The following is a 23,966-nucleotide window of genomic DNA, read 5'->3' on the forward strand; positions in this document are numbered from 1 at the left end:
CCACTATCACTGGGAAATTATCGCCATTGCGCTATGTGTTGTTAATACAGCGATAGCATGGTGATAATTGCCAGCGATAGCCAGCGATAAAAAAAATCTCGCTAAGAGTGGCCAGCGATAATTATCGCTGCCGCTTGATAATATGCCCCTATATACCTCACCTTCATGTCCTCTGCAGAGGCAGCCAAGTTCAAAAGAAAGAAGTCTGGTGGCTTTCTCTCAAGCCACCTATTACACTTTATACCCATTTCAGATCAGTAGTCAAAGTATCCCATACATTTTAACAACATCGTCTTCACCCATGTCAGGCAAAAAAGCAAATCAATTAGAGAAATTTGCTAATTGTTACTAAAAAGCAAAACAGCAGCAAAAGCTGTTGAGCTGCACTGCATTGTTTGAGAAGGAGAAAGTAGGACAAGCCCATATTTATTAAGATATGGCGCAGTTTCTCTCTCCCCCCTATGTTGTCACACTTTAGATTGCCTTGTACCAATGCACACACCTTTACACGAATAAGCAAGGTGTTTTGTCTGTTAAGTATACATGTTGTACTGTGGAGGTAACCATGATGCAAAATACCGTGCCTAGACAGGGTTTAAGATTTGTATCCACTTTGTATGTGTGCTGTAGAGTGCGGCACACAGGCAAAATTAGAAAGGGTGTGGGAAAAGCAAACCTTTCTTAAAATGTAAACCTGCCTCAAGGATGTGTTAATTTTGGAGCAGTCTAGTCTACTATTTTAGTATATAGGGCGTTGCATGAATATTAATTTGTGGATGCTTGGGAATGTCCACGTACCACCTACAGACCACCTCCTTGAAGTAAAGCAGTGCAAAATAGTACACATCCAAAAAACATATTGAGTGGGTTTGTGTCACTTTTGTGATGCAGCCACAGTGAAAGTGTTAGTAAATTTGCCCATTTATTTGAAGTTGTTGTGTAGTTGCTGGTCTGGTGGCTCTATAATATTATTTGTTTATTTAGTGATCAGTCATTTGTTCCTTGTGAACGTTCAAACCAAGGGCCCCATTAGGATGGCGGGCAGACTTTCGAGTGTCCGCCACCCTAGCTGTGCTAGGACCGTCCACCAGCGGTGCAGCGGTCCTGCACCACTGATTAGGATGTGTCCGCCACCCTGACGGTTGCATTCCGCATCTTTTACATTGCGGCGGGTGCTGCGGTAGGCAGCACCCGCCGCAATGCCAAAGAGGCATGTTGAGCATTGCCATGCACAAGGTGGCAGGCACCGAGCGGTGCCTGCCACCTTGTGCATGGCAATGGAGGGGGGTACCATGGGTACCCACCCCAGTGCACAGCCGACCCCCCTCGCCCCCAGGGGCCCGCAACGGGCCACCAAAGACAGTCTCCGTCTGCCTTTTTGAGGTGGAGAATCGCCGCAAAAAGGCAGGTGGAAAGGCCCATGGTAATCACTACGGCGGCGCCTGCACGGCACTGCCGCAATGATTGCCTGGTTCTGGGTCCTGCAAGGCGGGCGGAAAAGGACCGCCTTGTGGAACCGTGGCGGTCGGTCTTTCCGAACACCACGGAACAATAGTGATTCCCACCGCCATCCTAATATGGCGGTGAGTAAATCACCTCTTGGTGGTGTGCGGGTCGCCACCGCCGGGCAGGCGGTGGCGATCCGAGGCCATCATAATCACCCCCCAAGTAAAGGCCCAAAAATACACTGAAAAAAGAGGCACTAAATAATTGAATAACCTCTACTCAACATTACAAGAACTTTTCTTGTTACAAATGTAAAGAACGGATCCACTTTTCAGCTCAGGCACACCCTTTCGAATTGTTTTTGTTACCATTGTGATAAAGACAAAATCCTACATTAAAGGTAAACATAAAGAATGTACAATTTTCATGCTGATGTTACTTCCGTCGCTGGAAAGGCAAGAGCTGCAGATCAGTTCCTGGTTTTGCAGTATTTACCTCTCCTCTCTACTGCAATGTGTATAATTCTATAATCAATACTGTAAACAAAATGTGCACAACTAGGGTAAGTGGAGCAGAGCATATTTCCAAAAAAGATAACCTTAAAGTTATTTTGCACAGTTTTAGCCATCCAGGCCATTTACCACTCAAAACAAGCTGAGTGGTTGGCTTCTTCCCAATTGGCAGACTGTCCTTTCCACTCCAGTTGTTTTTATAAAGAGAGTGTGACATGTACAAAATTTGCTCTTACGTAATTATGCAAAATTTGGGGGAAATTGTGTGAAATTATATGCAAATACACTACATGAAAATCCATTTAGTGCTACATTTTAAAGCAAAATGAGCACTTATGTCAAATTTTGATGAGATGACACATGTTGCGCTAACCAAATTATTGCACAAAAAACACAATTGCTGCAAATAAAATCTGCTGGTATCTCAGTTATTTTTGTTAAACTCACGCAATAAGTTTGCCAGGAAGAATAACATAATGTTCTGACATTGAATAGGAAATGTAGCGTAGCAAGCATAACAGAAAATGACTGAAATTACAGTAGCGGCTGGTATCTACAGGGAGAGGGCAAAAATAATGTAAAAAAAATTATAAACGTACCTGGAGAGAACATAACGCCCTCTGCATCCAACATCTTCTTTCTCCGACTGCAGTCAGGCCAACAGGAAACTCCCTTGACCAATCCTGGTGCGGTTCTCATGCAGCATGAAAGCAGCACCCTGATTGGAGGGAGCAGCCTCACTCGGCGCTCCACAGCACTCTGGAGGACTGTACTTGTTCTAACCCCGTTAGAGCTGTAAAAGGTGCGCATGTGTGCCTTGCCGTGGCAAGATGGCAAGCCAAAAAGACATGCGCACTTCAAACAGTACATTCACAGCCCTCCCTGCTGATTTCACTCAGCAGGCCCCGTCCTATCCTGACGCTCTGTTTGTGACAGGGGATGAAAATAAAATGTCATGATTTGCCATTTTATTTTTCATCTCTGGGGGTAATTTAAGTGGGGCGACACTCCTCTGCTCCATCGGCGCAGCCGCCCCAGTGAAATTACATGAATAACACTTGAGTAATTTCAATTACATCAGGGCCTAATTTGTATAGGACAGAGAGGTAATTGAAAGTGTCAGATAGTATACTGTGTACAGGAACTGTAAAGTGTTTTATTAAAGGTACAACTATGAAATTGATTTTGCAGTGTGCTAGATTTGAAGACATTGACTATCTTAAAACTATGAAATTGCACCTAATGTGTCAATCCCTTGTTTCTGAATGTTGCTTGTGAACCTACTGCATACACTAAATTATTTAAGAGTTGTGGAGTTAATATATGATGTTTCAACTTACACTGATACCCCTAATATACATTTGACATGTTTGGGAGAAGGCATAGGTCATTCCTGATTCAGTAAAGATGCCAACTGGAACATTCTAGCCTATTGTCTCCTGGAAACGTTTTTTAATGCGAGATGTGACTAACAAGGAAAGAAAACATTATCAATCAACTTTTATCAATAAGTTAACTGTAGTAAAATGGAAATTTTAGAATCTTTTAAGCAAGATTCTGATAAGAAGTTTAATCAGAGCATGTCAAGATTTTTACATGTAATTGTTTACGCCTGCAAAATGCTAACATTTGATTAAGTTAACAGGCTTCATGATAAACCAAATAAACTAATATTTAAATGCAAAATTAGTAGAGTAAGTATTTATATATCACAAAAGGAGTCTTAGTATTCTTTTGTGATATATTTGTGATGAGGCAGGTAAAGCCAGTCACTACTAGTTGGTGCTGTATATTTGTAAGTTGCACAGCCCTACTAAAGTTTCTAACTGGCCTGACAATAGCTAAGAATGATACTGTTGTTGGTAGTGTTAAATACTTTTCACAGTTCCAGGTGTACCAGGAAACAAAGACTATGGGCCTGATCCACAAACTGCACCTTTCAGTACATTTTGTAGTGCTACAAAGAGTACTACAAAGCGTACGAAAAAAAATTACGTTTTACATGTACTTACATGTGTGTAGTTCTCCGCCTGACTTCAGTACCTTCACATACCTAACTTCAGGTTTCAGTAGTAAATGTTGGAGGGACACAGGGGAGTGTGCTGGAAAAGGGGCATACTTACTCCTGAGGGAGATGGGATTAGGAAGGAGTAAGAGGGGTTTATCAGAGAGGATTTAAGGAGGAACGCCACCCACCTACACAAGAGGAAGTCAGTTACTTAAATCTGGGGATGGAGGCATGTAAATTAGACTTTTGTACTGAGTTTCCATTCGGAGTCTGTAAATAACAAAAGTAGTACATTTTCTCCAAAGTGTAAACTTACTGAGACGTGCAAGTTACCTTTATGAACTAGGTTCTATATACTTCAATAACTCTACAGACATCAATCACTGTGAAGGTCATCAACAAGCAGATGTTTCTCTGATGAGTGTAATGAAATTGTGGAATCAAAGGGTCTGATTTAGAGTTTTGTGGGCCTGGTACTCTCTCATTTTCACAAACGCGATGGAGCACACTGTTCACAAAACCCCCTCACTTTGCCTGATTTATTTTGAGCTAAGCGGTCCATCAGTTTTTTGTCAGCAGTGCTCTCGCTGGTGGTGGCGTTTTGTTATTAGTGGGTCGTGCCTTTAAACCACTTCTCTACTCATCATTGCATTTGTAATGTGATGGAGAGAGCCAGCAGGAAGCGGTTTAGGGAGACTTGTGCAGAGGGTTCCTTTACTTATGAGAATACATTCTACATTTGGATACCCTTTCCCTGCCTGGGCATCTGTTCATTTGAAAGGACTTTCTACACTACATCATTAGAAAATGTGCAATGACCTGATGGAATAAAGGCATTTGAGTAAGGACATCAGTCTTCCAGGTCTATTTAGAGCAGATGGTCTGATGTCTTTTTTCTGTCCATCACTGCCAGCTTGTAAATAAAAAAAATAAAGGCTCCGACACTCTGGAAGAAAGCTTGTAGGGTTTGGAGGCCATTAGCTTTTTGTATTTTGGAAACAAATTCTCGCTTTGGAAGTTGTTTCCGGAAAACTAAAATGCCCGGTTCTTGGCCGTCATAAGGATGGTGGTTTCAGTGCCTTCACGGGAGCTGCCATTGTGGCAAATCATGTTAACACGCTGAGATCTCCACTGGAGATTTGAACTTACATTTTGGCTGTTGTCTGTTCATCTGTGTGGTGGACTCATGGCTGACCACCAAGGGCTACATCTGCCCCAAAATATTCAGCAGATCCTTTAGGTGGTAAACCTCTCAACATGAAGGGTAGTAATGTATTGCAGTAGAATAAGGATAATATCCTGTGAAGATTACCATGGAATGATGTCTGAAATCTTGTAGCCAGAAATACACATACTGTTCAAATATAGTGGATGCTTTGTAGGGCCATATGTTGTTGGCTTCATTAGGTACTTCCATCACTATGCATTTTGGCACAGAGCATAAAATGTATTCTTATTGCAAGAAGAAGTTGGCTTAGCCTCCAGATGATGGAGGTTGTATGAGGCAGTCATTTGCACTCAGTTATAATGACGCGATCTGGAATTTGCAGATCTCCTTTTTTAGATCTTTTAAACCATTCAGGATTGAGAAATGGTTATATCCATCAGGTGATAAAAATCAACATAACATGATGAGTGCATAATGTTACAAATGAACATTCTCAATCTAAAATAATGAATGATTTAAAGTAAGTAGGAAGTATAACTACAAAGTTAATGGGGTACATTTTGAACCTTGGTAGAACAGTCCAGTACAGATACTAAATAAGTGGGAACTGATTTGTTGACGAAATGCTTCTGACAGGCCAACAAACGTGCTTTTTAGATGTAGATACATTTCTTTTTGAAATTACGTAACAAAAAATCACCACTACAAAATTATAAATTTAGTAAAGGCTTTATGGGGTGGATTAATTATAGCTGCCTAGAGCAGTATGTAACAGGACAGATCTTTTGTTTATAATGCGAGATAGCTAGTACTGTAAATACTACATATTATAGATTGACCCATTCCGAATGGAACATGGTAAAGTGCATTTTTGAAGAACTGAATTTTGTTAAAAGGGCTGGTGAACACCGCAGTAAGCCGTATATAAATGGATAAGATACATCCTTCATCAATTTCTCTTTCTATATCTCCTGTTTTCACACCTAGCCTGTCATCAGTAACAAATCTTGCCACACTTGATTACAATTGAGGCATTTCAGATTGTCGATTTGCTTCCACATGTTCCCTTCACCAGAATTGCTCGTCAAAATTCATGCTGCTTATTTCTGTTTTAACAAATCAAGTTTATTGATCTGTTGACATAGGCAAACCTGACAATCAGCTTTTTTTATACCCTGAAGTTGAAGCCTTATGAAAGGAATCAACGCCTGCCAGCATCAATTGCTTTTCACGTTGGAGACGAGAGAGCCCATGCGGAAAGTGTGTGAGTAGAGAAGCAACATTTTTACCAAAAGGATTAAGTGAGAATCCTCATTGCTGGTTAAAGGCATGGAAATCACCAATTGCCGACAATTGAACTGTGCATGGTGCATTGAAACTCTGGAAAAAAGTACAACATTTTGAAGTCAGAAATAGTTTACAGTTTTATTTATACAGCTCCTTTTTTCCTCAGCTATTAATCAAAATTAGATTTGGATTTTGATTCTAAGCCATCATTGAACAAACACTATACAATTAATTACCATGTCCATTGAAAGAGAGTTCTGCAAATGTGATAGAGAGAAAGGTAAGAAGAAATTATCTTAAATAGACACATTTTATATTACAAAATCATAATTCTTAAATAGGAGACCCAGGAAATTAAAAAATGTGTTCTGCCATACGAGGTATAGCACATGTTCTCATCTTTTAAATGAATGTGTTTTGGCATCAGTTAGCACAATTTTATAATGACTGCTAAGTCATGCCAGAAAGAGCCCCAAATTCTTTATCAGAAGTGTTTGAAAGAAGGATGATGACACACATGATCAATATAAACTTTTTTTCAATAAAAGCTATGTTCAAATCCAACACAATTCGTACCACTTCCTTGTTGTGAGGGGTACGTACATCACATTTTAATAATAGTAGGAGTCTTTTAAAATTGTACAGTTAGTACTCTTAATTAAATGGCTACATGCATTGGCCATATCTCTCTCTCTCTCTCTATATATATATATGTATATATATATATATATATATATATATATGTATATATATATTTATATATACAGACATACATTACATACATCTTTAGGTATACACGTATTCAATGAAAAAAACTAAAGTTGAGGTTACATTATAATTAGGAAATTGTAACTACATATTTGTATAAAAAAACAACTTAAAGTAGACAAACATAGGAAATACTAAACTTATAGTTATAATTTACAGTTGTAATTTGCACAACATCCATAACGTAATATAACTTCCATGCACAGTGTTGTGAACTTGTTAGGCAGACTAAATTAACTATAACTCGCCCCTCTGCCATGTACAGTGTTCTCATAAATGATGTCATTTGAGATGTCTTGTTATGAATGCTATAATTCAACATGCTATAAGTACTGTATTATGAAAGGGTTTAAGCAGTTCATGGGGAAGGAGCGAGTTAGAACTCATTTAGTCTTTCTAGGGAGTTTACAACACTGTGTACTGAGGTGAGTTATATTATTTTTTGGGTGTTGCACACATTATAACTGTAAGTTATAACTATACATTTTGAATTTTCAATGTCTGTGAAGTTGAAGTTGGTTTTGTAAACAAATAATTAAGGTTTTCCAACTATAACTTATCCCCAACCTATGTTTTTATACTGAATTTCAATGTTCTTTTAAAAAGGTGCTTCTCATCATATACTGTAGGTTACTTTGGTATTGATTCCTTATACATTTTTTGTACATTTCAATAGTATTGCAGTGCTTTCTCAATTATTTTTTGTGGTGTGGTGTGGTGTTGAGTGGAGTGGTATGGTATGGTGTATAGTGGCTGTAGACTGGACTAAAGTGGAACACAGTGCAGTGGAGTACAGAGATGTATAGTTGATTAGAGTGGCATAGAATACAGTGGCATAGAGTAGAGTGGTGTACAGTGCAGAGGCGTGGAGAAGAGTCAGGTAGTCTAAAGTGGGGTAGAGTACAGAAGCATAGAATTGAGCGAAGTGCAATAAAGTGTTGTAGAGTAGACTGGTGTACAGTAGAGAGGCTTTGTGTGGAGTGGAGAGGGGTAGAGTGACACTCAGTGGAGTTGTGTGGCGTGGAGTAGAGTGGAGAGGCATGGAGTGGCATTGAGTGGTGTGGAGAGGCATACAGTACAGTGGATTCACATACAGTGGAGTAGAGTGGACTGAAGTGCATTGCAGTGGCATAGGATAGAGTGGTGCAGAGTACAGTCCACTGGCATAGAGTGCAGTGGTGTAGAGTGGTGTAGAGTAGAGTGCTGCAGAGTAGAATGCAGTGGTGTACAGTGCATTGGCATAGAGTAGAGAGGTGTAAGATATAGGGGCATGCAGTGCATTGGCATAGATCACAGTGGTTTACAGTATAGAATAGTAGTGTACAGTGCAGTGGTGTAGAGTGCAGTGGCCTAGAGTGCTGCAAACTATAGTAGAGTGGTGTATAGTGCACTGAGGTACAATGCAGTGGAGTAGAGCGCTGCAGAGTAGAGTGGCGTAGAGTGCAGTGGCACAGAGTTAAGCTGTGTACAGTGCAGTGGTCTATATTGCGGTTGCATAGAGTGGTGCAGAGTAGAGTGCAGTGGAGTGAAGTGTCATACAGTAGAATGCAATGGCATAGAGTGCACTGGTTTAGAGTGAAGTGGTTAGAGTGGTTAGAGTGCAGTACCATAGAGCAGAGTGCAGTGGCACAAAGTGCAGTGATGTACAGTACAGTGGTGCAGATTAGAAGGCAGTGGCATAGAGTGGTGCAGGGTACAATGCAATAGCGTATAGTGCATTGACATAGAGTAGAGTGGTGTACAATAGAGTTGCATAGAGTGCAGTGGTATAGAGTAAAGTGGTGCAGAGTTTAGAGTGGCATAGAGTGCAGTGGTGTAGACTGCAGAGTTGCGGAGTAGAGTAGAGTGACGTAGAGTGCAGTGGTGCAGAGTACATTATAGCAGCGTAGATTGCAGTGGTTTACAGTAGAGTGGTGTAGGGTGCAGTGGCATAGAGTGCAGTGCAATACAGCGCAGTGGCATACCATAGAGTTTGCAGAGGGAAGTGACACATAAAGCAGTCTAGTATAGGGAAGTGGTGCAGAGTGCAGTGGCATAGAATGCAATGGTGCAGAGTAGAGTTTCTTGGAGTGCAGTGGTGCACATAACTGCGCAGTGGCATAGAATGCTGTGGAGAGCTGTAGAGCGTTGCAGAGTTGAGTACAGTGGCTTAAAGTACAGTAGTAAGAGCTTAGCGATGAGTATAAAAAGTCCCTGAGTGGGAGGAAAAAAGAGATTAAAGTGGAGAACTGGGGAAGATTGGTTAAGTCCTGAAGGATGAAAGATGTCACAACTTTTTGAAGGGTGGTTAAGGACATTGGCTCCTTGGGTGCAAGTAATGATGCTGTTATTATCACCATTAGCCCAGAGGCTAGGGTTGCCCATTTTGGTGCCCTATATCGCTTTGACTTGCCTCATGTGGTCGCGGTAAAAATGTCAATTAATATTATGCAACTGTTTTAATGCTTTTGCTAGTTTTGGCCTCCCAGACACGTGGCACGCGACCATTATCATGCCTATTTTCAAAAAGGTTGATCTGCGGTATCCTAGTTGTTATCACCCAATCTCTTTGCTAATCTCTGCAGTTAAAATTGCAGGGTGGGTGGAGCTGGAGCGTTTATTGTTCTGGGTCATGGAGAGGAACCTACTGTTGGATGTGCAGTATGGGTTCCAGTAGGGGCTGAGCACTGTGGAGCAATGCCTAAATTTGCACTTGCTTAGCAGCAAATATACTATAGCAAACCTATAGTGGAGTATAGTACTGTGGTGTAGAGTGTAGTGGCATAGAGTAGAGTGCAATATAGTTAAGAATGGTATGGTGAAGTGGGGTAGAGTGAGGTGTGGTGGAGTAGAGTAGTGTAGAGTTTAGTGGCATAGAGTACAGTGGCGTAGAGTACAGTGGTGAATAGTAGAGTGGCATTATGTGCAGTGAAGTGCGATAGAGTAGCACTATGTGAAGTGATGTGTTGTACAAGAGAGTGGCGCAGACTGTGGTTGCACAGAGTAGAGTGGTGCAGAGCAGAGTGGTGTATAGTGCAGTGGCATAGGGGTGAGTGGTACAGAGTAGATTAGAATGGCGTACAGTGCAGTGGTGTAGAGTAGAGTGGCATATAACACAGTGACATACAGTGCAGTGGTGCACAGTAGATTAGAGTGTCTTTCGAGAGAGAAACACAAGGTAACTTTATAGTTAGGTGAGATGTTCAGTAACAACGCAACATTCTACACTCTTAAAACCACTGAAATTCACCATTTACAGTTATAGTTATCTCAAGTAACTATAACTCATGCCTTAGGGCAACTAATTCAAATCCTGTGGCCAACCCCCCCAAAGGAAGCGAACCCCACACTGTATGCTGTCCCCTTCCTGGGACAATTTTGGCACCAGGGATCCCATCTCCTGGGCTACCCAGGGCACCCACCACACTATTGTGATCACGTGGTGAGCCCGATTGCCCTCGCGGCCCCAGCCAGCTCCCCACATCCAGAGAGTAGCTAATAAAGCTGCTCCCTATGGGTGGGAGCAATCTTTTCATCTGTATCCCTGCTGGCTTCAGTGTAGATAGGGAAATAAATGAAAAGTCCAAACTCAGCAGGTATGAGCATTTTTCAAGCACCCGGCCACTGGGAGTGAACTCGGAGTTTGCTCCTGCTTTGCAGGAGATTTGAAATTCCTCCCGCCAAGTGAGAGAAAACACAGGCTTTTTCCGCCCATGCAGTGTGGGCAGTGAAACCGCTGTGTCCAGAGGCACAGCCTTTGAGCCGACCTTGGGTAATGGGGTCTCCCAGGTCCATTAATGCCTCGGGGGGAAACCCCCAACCCATGTGTACATAAGGTCGAGCCCCAGAGAATGGAGTCCCCAGGGCCAAAATTGGTGAGGAGGGGAGCTGCCTGTTCACTACCCCTTTTCAAATATGGCTGGTCCCAGGGATGGAGTCCCCGGGGCCAAAATCAGCCGGGGTGGGGGTACCACTGCCCCTTTCCCTATTAAAAATAGGTTGAGCCCTGGGGATGGAGAGACTGAGGCTGAAATCGGTTCAAGACTGAGTCCCGAGTCCTAACATGGCTTCCACCACTTCCTAGTTGAGGTGGTGGCAGCCAATCAGATTTCAGTTTGAGATCTGTCGGGATTAGTGGAGCCTACGTGTCCCTAGATATGCAAAGATTTGAACATTATTTGCTCAACAACTACTGAACAGATGTACACCAAAACACAAAATGCTGTGTTTAAAGTTCCCATAGAAAAGGCATTCTGGGACTTCTCTTTTTTCTCGGCCCCTGCTTGACGGATCACTCAAAAACTTTCTATGTGCAAACTAGGCAAAAGAAGAGCACTTTTGTGGAAATGTTTGTGGAGATTGGTCAAATGGTGCCAAAGTTATTAGCAACACAAAAAATGCATTTCCTATGGAACCAAGATCCTAACTATAACTACCCAGTAGTGACCGTCAAAGATAGATCGATAGATCGATAGATCGATAGATAGATAGATCGATAGATAGATAGATATTCACTGAAAATGCAAGGGTTAAACACTATATTTAGGTGTTGAAATGAGATAGTAACTAATGTTTAATGACTAAAAAAACTGAAATTCACCAGATATTGTTTAGTAAACTAACCATATCTTGTGCCCATCATGCACTGTTTATGGCCTGCACACATTACATCATTCATGACATGTTAAATTACATCATATGATAACCTTATTGATGACATCTCAAATGACTCAATTAATGATTTTTCAAATGATATCATCCATGATACTACTATCTACATTACTCCATAAACTCTTACATCATTTTAAAAACAGAAAGTGGTTTTTAAAGGGATGATAGTCATATGCAAGACAGAGTTACTCTGTGTACATGTTTTGGTGCATAGAATGGAAATGGCAGCCATAAACTCTTTGTGGATGGTGAAAGCTATATGATGCACCGTCTACAGTTCACTAAAGTTTGTTCCATGTTAAAAAAGGAAGAGACTGAGCGCACCTGATGTGGGTTGCAGGGATATGTTTCAAGGTAGGTAGTGGCTTAAAGAAAAAGCCTGCTCCAAAAATGTGTGAGAAATGCCAACTTTTATTTTGACAATAGATTATCCACCAGTGGATATCTGGGCAGATGCCCATTTTAAATAGTTGTATTTGAGTGCTATGAACAAATTCTATGTAGTGAAGAAACTTATGAGGGCTGAATGTTTATTTCCAGAACTTGAAAATTGCACTCCCCAAGTCCTGGGGTGTGTCCCTCGGGCACAGGTGTGGTCCTCTCAAGGAGGTTTCCAATGTTATTCAAATAATTAGAGTTGAAATTTCATCAATTTGAAAAAACTTTATTCGTCATTTTTGGTGGCGTTCATTTCAAACACGTCACGGTGAACATTGACATAAGTTGCAAGCTCCCAATGCATTTCGGCATGAGCCTTCATCGGGGGAGATCTACAAATGGTAAAGAGGATGAATAAATGTAGGATCCATGGGTGGCGTAGCATTTATTTACACTGAGTGGTGTTAGTTAAATGAACAATGTAAGATGAAAAACGGGTTAATAAAGATGGTGAAAAGATCAAGGGAATGTGAGTAACTCGCTTATTACGAAGGGTGAATCATCGCGTGTATACAGCTCCGTGTCGACGGGATATATAGTGCTGTTCATAAAGAAGGTACCCTAAGGAGTATTACCCAAGGAATAGTTACAGACGGTAGGAAACTACCATGAAACGTACGAGTGAAAACGTGTGAGGTGCTCTTACCGGGTGCTTAACGCCTCATCGTGTCGTCCGTGTGGTCCGTGTGTGGCTGTTCGCATCTACGATCGTATTGGGACGAGTTTAAATGTTAGGAGAGAGACGTTGAAAGTGTATCACGTGTCGAATAACAGTGTGTATGGACATAGGACTGAAGAGTTGTGAACGTAAAAATGGTGAAAGGACTAATGGTGTTATCTAGTTTAGGAGAAAACGGCCGGGAATACCCAATCCGTCATCGTTAACGAGTAAAGTGTTAGAAGGAGTGTGTACAGAAAACCGTAAAGTGATCATGAAAGATGTCAAAGGTACACTGGTAGTGGAACACTTGTGAGCAGAAATGTCATTAATAAGGGATGTTTGTAAATCGATCTAGGTCGAGGATAAAATATACGATAACTGGCAAGTGGCATGCATTGGAGGGTTGGTAATTATTAGTGAATCAGTGGTTGATCATATGGGTTATAATATTCAAAGTTCATATAGCAATACAGACATGAGGAATAAGTACTTATGTAAAAAATTATAGATAACATGAAAATTCAGTGCGATCATTTAAACCATCCGGTTTCATCGAGTTTAAGAAATAAATCCAATGGTTTTCTCTTTGCAACATAAAGTTGCGATTGTCTCTCCCTTCTTTCTTTGTTACGGTTTCCAAAACACAAAATTTTAGTTGACTGACGTTATGTCCAACTTCCAAAAAGTGTTGGGCGACTGATGATTTTTGTTGTTTGGTCCTAATGTTGGATTTATGCTCATTGAGTCTTATTTTCATTTTTCTTTCGGTTTGTCCAACGTAAATTTTGCCACAGGGGCATTTGAGCATGTAGATGACATTAGATGTGTCACAGGTTGCCGTTGTTCTCAATTTGATTTTATGCCCTTTCATAGGGTGTGTAATATAATCGCCTTTTATGATGTTATTACAGCTGTTACAATTCAAGCAAGGGATGGTTCCTTTGAATGGAGGTTGTGTAAGAGGTTGGTTTTGTTGTTTCAGAATTTCACCAATGTTCTTGTTGCGTGTGTAGGCGAAAATTGGTTCCTCATCGAAAATATGGTTGAAGTCCTGCTCTAATTTAAGCAATTGTCAATGCTTTTTGATTATTCGTCTGTAGCTTGTACTCACAAAGATTTAAATCTCGTGGTTACCCTGATCAGGTACTACTAAAAGCGAAAGAAAGATCTGACTCCAAAAACCGGGATCAACTTCTTATCACACAACCTAAATCAACCAGCAATCAAATTACGGTAGTTTCTAAATATTCCACCATGAGTACAAGCTACAGACGAATAATCAAAAAGCATTGGCAATTGCTTAAATTAGAGCAGGACTTCAACCATATTTTCGATGAGGAACCAATTTTCGCCTACACACGCAACAAGAACATTGGTGAAATTCTGAAACAACAAAACCAACCTCTTACACAACCTCCATTCAAAGGAACCATCCCTTGCTTGAATTGTAACAGCTGTAATAACATCATAAAAGGCGATTATATTACACACCCTATGAAAGGGCATAAAATCAAATTGAGAACAACGGCAACCTGTGACACATCTAATGTCATCTACATGCTCAAATGCCCCTGTGGCAAAATTTACGTTGGACAAACCGAAAGAAAAATGAAAATAAGACTCAATGAGCATAAATCCAACATTAGGACCAAACAACAAAAATCATCAGTCGCCCAACACTTTTTGGAAGTTGGACATAACGTCAGTCAACTAAAATTTTGTGTTTTGGAAACCGTAACAAAGAAAGAAGGGAGAGACAATCGCAACTTTATGTTGCAAAGAGAAAACCATTGGATTTATTTCTTAAACTCGATGAAACCGGATGGTTTAAATGATCGCACTGAATTTTCATGTTATCTATAATTGTTTACATAAGTACTTATTCCTCATGTCTGTATTGCTATATGAACTTTGAATATTATAACCCATATGATCAACCACTGATTCACTAATAATTACCAACCCTCCAATGCATGCCACTTGCCAGTTATCGTATATTTTATCCTCGACCTAGATCGATTTACAAACATCCCTTATTAATGACATTTCTGCTCACAAGTGTTCCACTACCAGTGTACCTTTGACATCTTTCATGATCACTTTACGGTTTTCTGTTCACACTCCTTCTAACACTTTACTCGTTAGCGATGACGGATTGGGTATTCCCGGCCGTTTTCTCCTAAACTAGATAACACCATTAGTCATTTCACCATTTTTACGTTCACAACTCTTCAGTCCTATGTCCATACACACTGTTATTCGACACGTGATACACTTTCAACATCTCTCTCCTAACATTTAAACTCGTCCCAATACGATCGTAGATGCGAACAGCCACACACGGACCACACGGACGACACGATGAGGCGTTAAGCACCCGGTAAGAGCACTTCACACGTTTTCACTCGTACGTTTCATGGTAGTTTCCTACCGTCTGTAACTATTCCTTGGGTAATACTCCTTAGGGTACCTTCTTTATGAACAGCACTATATATCCCGTCGACACGGAGCTGTATACACGCGATGATTCACCCTTCGTAATAAGCGAGTTACTCACATTCCCTTGATCTTTTCACCATCTTTATTAACCCGTTTTTCATCTTACATTGTTCATTTAACTAACACCACTCAGTGTAAATAAATGCTACGCCACCCATGGATCCTACATTTATTCATCCTCTTTACCATTTGTAGATCTCCCCCGATGAAGGCTCATGCCGAAATGCATTGGGAGCTTGCAACTTATGTCAATGTTCACCGTGACGTGTTTGAAATGAACGCCACCAAAAATGACGAATAAAGTTTTTTCAAATTGATGAAATTTCAACTCTAATTATTTGAATAACATTGGAAACCTCCTTGAGAGGACCACACCTGTGCCCGAGGGACACACCCCAGGACTTGGGGAGTGCAATTTTCACGTTTCTACTCACTTACTTTCGGAAAGCGAGACCTTGGAGCACAAAACAACCGATTAACAACCAAACGACTACCACGCAGTGCGTGTACTATATACCTTGTTCTATTTCCAGAACTTCTCTGAAGATTTTGTGGCATTGAAGATTGTTGAATAATTTAAAATGTAGCGGTGTGCCACTTAGAGGTAGTTTATCTCACACTGGTGTTGCAAGAATGGCTGAAAGTTGTATGCCATTGTGCCCATCTCAGAAATGTGTGCAGAGTATTTTATTAAACTATGGAGAAGAGTCCATGAGGCCTTGCAAATGGGACTTTTCAGTGGCAAATCCGTACCTGTCACGCTCTTGATTTAGAATTGCAGGTTATGTGAAGTCTTTAAGACGATAATCCCTTTAAGATGCATTGAAAATTGGCCACAGGTGTAACATGTTGAATTACTTCAAGCCCACAAACCATATAGGACACTGTAACAATGACTGACTGAGGTCATCTATGATGTAATCAGTGATGTTATCAAAGATGTGATTCAACATATTATCAGTGCTATAATATATGAGGTGATAAGTAGAGCTATAAGGGGCTGCAATATATAGCTAGCATGGCAAACTTTCATTTTTGTGTCTTTTCAACAGCTAACTATAATGTTAATTTAACATTATTTTTCAAGGAATTTCTATGTTCTTTTTAATAATCTAACAGCTTAAAATAATGTAAGATGGTAATACAATACCTAATCATAATATAACTTTTACCTTTGTTTTTTCCCCAGTGCATTTCTGCTTCTTTTTAATTGTATTCAATCAACTCCCCCCACTGAGCTGCGGTACTGTGCAAGCTTACTCTGGAGAAGCTTGCATGGTACAGTAGTAAATCGTGAGTGACAGCTCCTGTGGCACTATGCCAAACCTCATGGGCTGGCCACCTTCAGTCCTATGGGAGTAGTGCAGTACCTGTAGCAATTTTTTTTTTTCGTTTTTGGCCACAAGGGCGGGGGTCTTCTGTGTCCCCCCCATAAGTGGCAGGTAATCAGTGGATCTGGATGTCCCTACCCTGCATGCCTATATAAATAAAAACATTTTCGGGACACATGGACCGAGTCCCAGAGTACTGTAGTAGTTCTACCACACTCTTCTCTGGTTTGCTGCCAATCAGACTGCTTTGTACTGCAGGTTTGGTACTGGTCCTACGGTACTGAAATGGCCGACTGAAGAAAACGCTTTCACTGCCACTCAGAGGGCCCTATTTTTTTTTTAATTTACAGTGTCGCAGGACTCTCTCAGGACCATTCGTCTAAATATACCTAACTTTTTAACTCCTCCATGACCACCCAAAGTACCTCTTTAAATGCAAAATCTGAATAATGTTAAGGAGACTCTTGACATAAAGTTACAACTTTCAGCCACATGTTGTAACATTTCTCTATGGACAGCAAAAGTTCCTGTGGGAGTTAGCCTGAGGCATCCCCCTTTTTAGGTCTCGGTTAGCGAAGGCTGCGCTTGCGCAGTCTCGCTTGCGAGATTTAACGTTTTCTAGTAGTGGGGCTTGAACCCGCCCCTCTTCTCCATTGGATGGCTTCCAAAACGGAGGCCAGCCATTGGAGGAGAGGGGCGTCTGTCCATTTAAGCCCCGTCTTTTTCGGATTCGGGGGCGTATATTTTTGTTTCTTTCTCTCCTCTGGAATGTAAACCTTCCAGCCAATGGGAAGAGGAGAGAAAGAAAAACATGCCCCTGAATCCGAAAATGACGCTGCGTTTCTCCGAGGCATTTCTGCTTGACCTCGGAGAAAGATGGTGGTGTTCATGGCGTCATCCCCGTCCACCATGCGCGCTGTGCTGAGTGCAGCAGAGATGGCGGCCTCCATGCTATGCTGCCGGGTCTCGGCGGGGCTCAGGAGGCACAGCGCCCGTACCACTCTGAGTGTGGCAGCCGCTAAGGTAACTCGGGGAGAAGGTAGAGAGCGCCATCCCTTTAGTGGGGAAGCAAAGGATGTTCACCAGGTCCGAACTCCCGTACTTCCAGGTGACCCTCTGTACAAGGTGGAGCCGGGCGCCCTTCAGGTTTGAGGGTTACATGCATGACGTGATTTCACAGGCATACTAAAGATACCTCTTTTCGTTAGTTATAAAGCGTGGAAAGTTTGTGCAAAAATGGAAGGCGTCCAGAATGTCTGAAGAATAATTACTGGTGGGAGAATCAGTATTGGAGCGGGGGCTGCGGGGGAGGGGCACCATCTACGCGCCCAGGGAACGTGAGGTTTCTGTCCAGATAATGGCTGGGCGTGGTTTATTGTTTTTACAGGGACGTTCTCGTGTTCATTAGGTCTTGGCTACCGAAGGCTGTGCTTGTTGATCCTTCGGGTCGAGTTCGCGCTATATAAATATGCACGAAAGAGTGAGACTTGTGCCCTTTGAGTGGCCCCGTGCTCCAGTATGTGAGGCATACGCATAATGGCAACTGTGTCCCATAACATGAGACTTACACCAAGCAAGTGATACTGTGCTCCAGGCTCTAAAATTTCCATTGAATGAGTAACTGTTCGGGCTGTCTGGCATGCCTGGAGACCATCTCCCCTCCTCTAAACCTCTGTTATTGAAACTAGTCGTGTATAAAGCGCTCTGCGCCATCTGAACAGCGTATTGGCACTTCAATAATATGTTTTAATAATACCTCGACTCAACTGTACTCAAGTAATCAAACTTGGAGAAGTGAATGGCTGAGTAAACCCCCTCGCTTTCCCAAAGTGTCTGTGTTTCACTCGCTCCTTCCATCGCTTTTTTTGAGGGGAGGGCGGGCTTGCAACCCATGTCACACATCTCCCCCAGAATGTTTAGGTCTTTGTTAGTTTTAAAGGAAAATATTTCCTGTAATCCCGATTTCTGGAAAATAACAACAGGGCAGACAGAGACACAAACTTTTTTTCTGAAGTTTATCCAGAGTTTAGCTGCTTTATAAACACATTTTGCAGTCTGTCAGAGTACGCGGCCCCTCAGTTGCAGCCACCATGAAGAAGGGCAGACACAGGCTTGCATGTTACATGCATGACGTGATTTCACAGGCGTACGTATGTTAACAATACCTCTTTTCGTTAGTTATAAAGCGTGGGAAGTTTGTGCAAAAAAGAAGGCGTCCAGAATGTCTTAAGAATAATTACTGGTGGGAGAATCGGTAATGGAGCGGGGGCTGCGGTGGAGGGGGAGGGGCACCATCTACGCACCCAGGGAACGTGAGGTTTCTGTCCAGATAATGGCTACTCACAATAAGTTGTCTGTTCAAGAAAAACAAAAACAGTTTTAAAAACGGAGGGAAGTTTCCGGACGAGACCATAGAGCGTGCGCTCCGGGCTGCAAACAGCCAGGGTTGCGCCGCTGGCGTTATTTCTGGCGCAAACCAGAGTGCAAAATATTGGTTTTCCGGTTCTATTGCACCCCTCCACGCCCTCTCCTCACCAGCCTTCCTACCTTTGATCGCTGAGCTGTGGGTTTTTCTCTCTAACTGCCCAGCAGCGTGATTGATTATCAATTACAGACTCTTGGCGGGTTGGGGCCAATTTAACCCTGTGTGCGTTTGATCGTTCTATCTTCCGAGTCTTAACACTCTCTCCCTCACCTCTCTCCCACTTTTTTTGTAGGTGGCTCTATGCGTGGGTGGCTCTGTCTGTGTGTGGGTAACTGTGTGTGTGTAGGTGGCTCTGTGTGGGTGGCTCTATTTGTGTGGGGGTTGCTCTATGTGAATAGCTCTGTGTAGGTGGCTCTGTGTGGGTGGCTCTGTGTGTGTGGGTGGCTTTGTGTGTGTGGCTCTGTGTGTGGGTGCAAATGCAATAGGTCTCGCATTTGAGAGTGATTAAGCTATTGACATTGTAAATAACAATGCCGTTTCTTTAAATGTTTTAAAAATAAAAACATAAACAAAAATAATGTCATGAGCAATGCCAATAGCTCCAACTTTAACAATGCCGAGACCATTGCATTGTAAATGCTTGTTTTCTTGACCCCCATTTGACGGATCACCCAAAATCTTCCCAGAAGGGAGCGGAGGAAGCCAAACTTTCCTTTTTGTGTGTGTATATGTGTGTGTGCACACACATAAATAAATCGATATGCATGTATATATTCACAAAAACAAAGTTAAAAATGGAGCATCAAAATTCGCCAGTTATGGTTACCAGTGCCTACCAAAATTTGTGTTATGTGCTGTGTTTGCTCCTGGTAGTATTTTTTTTCACTGTCATTTTAAAATTGGTGTTTCATTTTCTGTTTTTTGAATGGCGGGTGGCATAAGTTATGTTGTGGATTTCATGCTTGGCTAAATATATCTGTGACATTTCAGTGATTTTGTGTGTTTGAGCAAGAGCCATAACCCAGTTTTTGACTTTGTCTATTATGTCAATTTCATGGCTTTTTTATTAACTTTATGTCTAACCCCCGCTGCACATGGTCTTCAGCTGTGCTCTAGGGGGTTTGGAACTTAATGTCATTTATTTTCGCAGATATGTATGCAATTTCAGACGAATGACTGGAAATTATGCAAAACTCATATCTGGCATTATGTGCTTTTTATTATTGCAAAATTCTAGAGGGCAAAAGACACAAGTTCTGGAATAAGAGCCGCTTGCATTCTCTCTGCTCATTCTGTACCAGTCCTCTCGTTATAGGATGTTTACACAAGTGCCCCCCATTAATCCATGTGTCATAATGGCACAATTTTGGTTAAAACTGTAACACGAAATGCTGTTATTTTCACAAAGTGTACCAGTATAATTTACATTTCGACAGGGCTTACTATGCACATTGAGGTTTGCCTCCAAGCTTGGCCTGTGCCCAGGCTCGGTGCACAACCCACAGCGAGTGGTCAACCCCAGCTGCCCACTTCCTTACAATTGTTTGCCACATTCATCAGACTTTGCACCTAAACCACCGTGGGTGGCCAACTCCACTGACTGCGCATGGTCTTCGGCTAAATCCTGCACCCGGCATATTTCTGGGTGGTTGCTGTGATCCACATAGGGTCACAGAGCTTGACCTCTTGCCAGGCCCTGTTTTGCTTTTTACTTTATTTTGGGTCATCAAAACCTGGTTTGATGCTGCTAACTAAGGGCAATCTTGGTGTCTGGATACCACGAGCCAGAGCATGCTTTTCAGACCCATGTAGCTCCTTCTGTGGATTTGTAGTTCGGAATTCATGACTGCGAACCAGTGAATGGTGATGCATGGCTTGGGGAAGCTTCCCTGGATTTGCGCTGCTTGGGTGTGACGATTGCTCTGTCTGTGGATCTGTTTCACAACTTAGGGTCCCCATGACACTCCCCGCATCCTGGAGAACACGTAGATCCCGCACCCGAGATCTTTCTTCCACCAACCCGTCAAGCCATTCATACCCGTTTGGCTGGGGCTTATCGCCCTCTTCTTTTCGTTGGGAGGTCCCCGTCCCTCCCTTATTTCATTGGCCTCTCATTGCCACGACCGGACTCCGTTTACATACTTTCTCTGTTTTACCAGCCCTGAAGAGTCATATCTTTACACGGTGTGACGAAACACGTGTCGGCTGTCTTGCTCACTATTTGAATTGGTCGGTAATTACATACATAAAGAAAGCTTGCTCTTGACACCACTGATGTTGACCCTCATTATTTGAGAAACTTTTAACATTTGATCGCGATTCAACAGACATACCAAGAACTTCATCCTTTACGTGTGCACAGGACCTCAGTTACTACTCACAATAGTGTCTCGGGTGAGGAACCTATCTTCATACTGTGTATCCAAGCCTCTGAAGTTGGGGAACCATGAATCGGAAATGGATCCATGGTCCAAGTGACACATTTTATTTATTTTTATTTAAACAATTGGGGGCTCCTTTGAGGGACTCCCCTCTCTGGCTCGTGGGTCAAGTTGTGCTAGCCCTGCCACCTTATATGGCCGTTGAATGTTTTAGAATGTCCGTCCTGTGCCAAACAGATTATTTGAATCTCTGTTTTAAACTTTGGAAATGTAGAAAAAGGGTCAAAGGGGAAAAAATTCTGGTCCAATGAGAGGCCTTTATTTTTTTTTAAAGAATTTGTGTATTCACTGATATCCATCAAGACATCAAAAAGTGTTAAACCTTCAAAGCCCAGTCTGCAACTTTTTGAAACCCTTATATTTCAAAAGTCTGAGAACAGGTTTACCATAAACCAACAAACATATGCCAAACTGGTGGAAGAAAAACAGGTCAAGAGGCACAACAGATATAATAAGGCAGGATACCAAGAAGCTGAGGGGATACATCGGGATTGAACTAGGGACTAAGAATGTGAAGTATAGATTAGGAGGACAGTAGAAGGTGTAAGGTTTAATTAAAGAAGTATGCAAATGAATGTTATTGGATGTAAAAGGCAAAGGCAAAGACGGGAATAAACATCAAAGAGAAGGCGGCTCAGATGGAACAATTTCAGTTGAGATTCTGTTATATTTAGTGAGTGAAGATTATTGGTTCTGGTGATTTTCAAAGAGTAAACGTAGTTGGGACAGAATGGTCCTTAGCATGGTTAAAGAAATGCATCCCTTCTCGGAGTGCCTGACTGTACTGCTGTCTGGAATCCTAACGTTGAGTTTGTTCTCATGGGTAAACACGGATCGTGCATGTGCACTATGGCTTAGGCCTGTCTCATTGATTGCGATCTTGTTGGCCTGGGATTGGCTCAAAGAGATACCCTCTTAGTAGTGGAATGCTATCACCTTCACTACAGTTGTGCCTCATAAACACGGTGGTGGCAGCATACCCTGTAATGATCATTAGCGTGACCAGGTTCTTTTTACTGTCACTGGAGTGAGGCCTGCAGGCAACTCACCCTTTTAAAAGTTCTGCTGCTGTGTGCTTAACTCACCTTTGGCCTACATCAGGTAGGTGGGAGTGTGTGCAGTGCAGGAATAGTGGCTCCGTGCTGCATGCGTGTGTGCATGGGAAGGGTACAGTACAGGGATAGTGCTCTGCACTATATGTGTTATTAGTGCAACTGGGTGTATGTATGTATGCCTGTTAGGAATACATTGCATGAGAGATGCAGTGCTGTGTGCGCACATTGAAAGCATGTGCTGGGTGTATGTGTGCTTGCATGAAGTACAATACATGAAGGGAGACGTGTTGTGCAGTGCACACATGGTGAGTGTGTGTGCTTGCAAATGGCACTCACTGATACAGTATAAAAAAGATTCAGTGCTGAATAGTGCGCACAGACTGAAGGTGTGCACTGAATGGATGTGCACTTGAGTACTTGGCATGGGAGCCTGGAAATAATCTTTTTTGATGCACATATCATTATGGCTGTCATCCAGGCCTGTACTCTGGTTACTCCCTTGAATTGTGTTGAGGGTCAATCAACTTTGGAGTCATGCCTACTGTGATAGATATCCTTTCAAGGGTAAAGAAGAAAAAGAGAACTGGACACTTCGAAATAAGCAGAACCCCAAAATAAAACTTCAAACACTCGGACCCTAAATCACATTTTGGTGTCTGAAAATGGACTGTAAGAAGGGGAAGTTGAAACCCCAAGCTTTGTCATCTGCCAAGCACACAGAACGGCTGTGTGAGAAGAGGAATCTCAGCAAGACGTCTGTATGTTACCAGAACTGTGGGCAAAGGCCTGGTAGTCTCCCTGCTGGGATAGGGGACATTAGCTCTAAAACCAAAATCACTTGCCCTGGAGCACTAGCACCTGCCTATTTACCAAGCCCAGTGTGCCCTGTGAATAAGAGGAGAGCGTTGAAGGGTAAGAGGTCCATTGGCAGCCCTACTATGAGGACCACAGTGTGAGGAGTGAGGATTTGACTTTGCACCGATCGGTTTGTAACCTGTGTGCAGCAGTGTCAGCTCGGCAACCCCCATAGGACAGGATAGGGCCACCAGAAACTGAGACTTGAATTAAGAGTTGTGGATGACAGGCCGAGCTTGTACCGGTGCACTGTGGTGACCCCATATGCCAGAGGGGGCCACTGGTAAAATTGCTACTGTGAGAAGCACTGAGTCTCATAACCATCTTGGTGGGGGTGCTTGTATTAGAGGAGGAGTCGGTGCCCATACTATTCAATTCTCTGGCAACCCTGTGTGTCAGGAGGAGCGGCTGGAACTAACATT

At 42.3% G+C, this 23,966-nt stretch overlaps 1 protein-coding gene across 1 annotated transcript in view; it reads right to left on the minus strand.

Annotated features, from left to right (window-relative positions):
• Positions 1 to 23,966, minus strand: part of UNC5D (unc-5 netrin receptor D) — a 1,316,579-nt gene that overhangs the window by 98,280 nt on the left and 1,194,333 nt on the right. The window lies entirely within an intron of this gene.

This window comes from Triturus cristatus, chromosome 11 (assembly GCF_964204655.1).
Source record: "Triturus cristatus chromosome 11, aTriCri1.1, whole genome shotgun sequence".
In the NCBI taxonomy this organism is placed as follows: Eukaryota; Metazoa; Chordata; class Amphibia; order Caudata; family Salamandridae; genus Triturus; species Triturus cristatus.